This window comes from Chiloscyllium punctatum, unplaced genomic scaffold, assembly GCF_047496795.1.
Source record: "Chiloscyllium punctatum isolate Juve2018m unplaced genomic scaffold, sChiPun1.3 scaffold_941, whole genome shotgun sequence".
NCBI classification, from domain to species: domain Eukaryota; kingdom Metazoa; phylum Chordata; class Chondrichthyes; order Orectolobiformes; family Hemiscylliidae; genus Chiloscyllium; species Chiloscyllium punctatum.
In genome coordinates this window covers 30,001-32,500 of record NW_027310675.1, presented here as the reverse complement: position 1 = coordinate 32,500, position 2,500 = coordinate 30,001, and the positions used below count along the sequence as shown (strand labels likewise).

The following is a 2,500-nucleotide window of genomic DNA, read 5'->3' as shown; positions in this document are numbered from 1 at the left end:
TCGTCGGGGTAGCAGGCCCTGCAGCCGTGGTCACCGCCAAACCCCCACAACTCGAGCAAGTGAAAAAAAAAGTAACAAATAAGAAAGGATCGTCGGCTTGGGGGTACGCCCGTTTCCGTTTCAACTTGTCTCGCGAGGGTGGTTTCGGGGCCAGCAGGAGAGCTCGTCGGGGTAGCAGGCCCTGCAGCCGTGGTCACCGCCAAACCCCCACAACTCGAGCAAGTGAAAAAAAAAAGTAACAAATAAGAAAGGATCTCTGTCGGCTTGGGGGTACGCCCGTTTCCGTTTCAACTTGTCTCGCGAGGGTGGTTTCGGGGCCAGCAGGAGAGCTCGTCGGGGTAGCAGGCCCTGCAGCCGTGGTCACCGCCAAATCCCCACAACTCGAGCAAGTGAAAAAAAAAGTAACAAATAAGAAAGGATCGTCGGCTTGGGGGTACGCCCGTTTCCGTTTCAACTTGTCTCGCGAGGGTGGTTTCGGGGCCAGCAGGAGAGCTCGTCGGGGTAGCAGGCCCTGCAGCCGTGGTCACCGCCAAACCCCCCACAACTGTTGGGCGCCTACCTGCGCGGGGCAGGAGGACACTTTCCGATTTCAAATCTCCGTTTGCCGAGTCCACCCCGAACGCACGCGGGCGGGCGGGTTCGCATCACCCTTCGTCACAAGGGGCGAAGCCCGTTCCACCGTCTCGTCAGTAGTGCCGACCGGTCTGTGATCGACGAGGGGAGCCACACCAGGTCCGGCCCTGCTGCTTGGCGGCACCGCGTCGTCGGGAGCTCGCGACAGACGGAGGGTTTCGGTGTACTCTCCAGCCACGGGAAACGAAGCCGGTGATGCAGGCGCCGGTCTTTCGCTCCCAAATCGGCTGGGTTTACATCGTTGCTATCTAGTCACGCTCCCTTCAAACCCGACGGGGTACCTATTCCCCTCACCCGTCTGTGCGTATACAGCCTCTTTGCACTTGCGGGATGGGGGTGGTGGTTTAAAGACTCTCGAGTTGCCGCCCGTCGGTCTCCGAGCTCCGTGCAGTAGTGATCCCCAGCGAACTGCCAGCAGGGCGAACGAGCGATCCCGCTCTCGGTCGGGGCGCCTGGCGTCGATCGGTGGTCGGTGGCTTGCGGGCAAGCTGCGCTGTGAGTGTGGGAACGAGTATGACGAGCCGTTGCCGCGACTCCCAGTCCACCTCGGCGGTGGCTGGGCCGGGCGGGCGTCTGCTCGGGCGAGTGCCGCCCCCGCCTCCTCGCAGGAAGTCCGCTCGCCGACACGCCGCCACGTGCACGCGTCAGTGACGCTGCCGAACCGATGGCCGGTGCCCGTTCCCGCCTCTGCTTTTCCTAGGGCAAAGCTGCTGCACGCCTCGTGATACTAGGCGGGCGACATGGTGGCGGTGATCCTGCCTCCGTCGCTGCGGTGCGTTGGGGCACGCATCGCCTCTTGGGCGCCCTGTCCTCCTCCCCCCAATAGACGTATGTTTCTGCGGGCCGCACCAGGATGGTGCTCCCCATCGCTTCACGCCACCCTGCTCCGCCCGCACGCCGGCGTGCAGGTGGCTGTAGCTCAAGGTGGGGAGCGTATGTGCGGTCCGGGTCGCTTTCCTCTGGCGAGGGAGAGACCTAAAACAAACTCAGACAACTCTTGACGGTGGATCACTCGGCTCGTGCGTCGATGACGAACGCAGCTAGCTGCGAGAATTAATGTGAATTGCAGGACACATTGATCATCGACACTTTGAACGCACTTTGCGGCCCCGGGTTCTTCCCGGGGCCACGCCTGTCTGAGGGTCGTTTGGCAATCAATCGCACTCGCCTTGGCTGGCGAGAGCGCGGCTGGGGTGTCGCAGAGGACCCGTCCTCTTTGTCCCCCTAAGTTCAGACTCCGGAGCCCTCCGGCGTCGGAGCGCTTGGCCTTTCCCCCCCACCCTGCACATTCCGTTCGTCAGGCTCGACGCCATCCCCCCGCCGGGGAGCGCGGCCTGGCGTCCGTCTGTGTCGTGGCAGTGGGGCCAGCACGGCTGTCACCGGTCCCAGAATGGCTGTCGGTGGTTCACACTGTGTGTGTGTGCCAACCCTCCTGGTCTCTGGGACACGGAGCTGCCACGAAGTGTTGAGCCTCCAGTGGGGGGTCTGCCTAAGCTCTGCACGTCCGCATTGGGTCCGTCTCTCGGTTGGCTGGCAGTGGAAAGAGTGAAGGGAGCCGCGGAGGTCCGGTGCTGGTGCGCCGCCGGCCTGACCGTGGAGCTCGCCGGTTTGACACGCTGACCCGACTCGATGGTTGATCGATTGAGAGTGCTGGGAGCTGCAGGCCGCCCGCTGCTGCAGCCGCCCGTCTCGTGGTTCGTCCTCGGCCTTAAGTGGCCGGCGGGGCGTCTGATCCTGTCTCCCCTGCTGGCGCCGAGTGCCTGGCCGAGGGAGGAGGTTTTCGTCGAACGCTGTGACTTGGACGGTCGCACGCGCGTGGATCGCTGGCTCTTGGCTCTCCCGTTCAGTCCGCACGTTTTCCGCTCCG

The 2,500-nt window shown here is 63.7% G+C and overlaps 1 non-coding gene across 1 annotated transcript; it reads left to right on the top strand.

Moving 5' to 3' along the window:
• Positions 1–1,625: 1,625 nt before the first annotated feature.
• Positions 1,626–1,779, top strand: LOC140474326 (5.8S ribosomal RNA). Its single transcript, XR_011959023.1, has one exon. It is a non-coding gene; the product is annotated as a 5.8S ribosomal RNA (ribosomal RNA).
• The last annotated feature ends 721 nt before the right edge of the window (positions 1,780–2,500 follow it).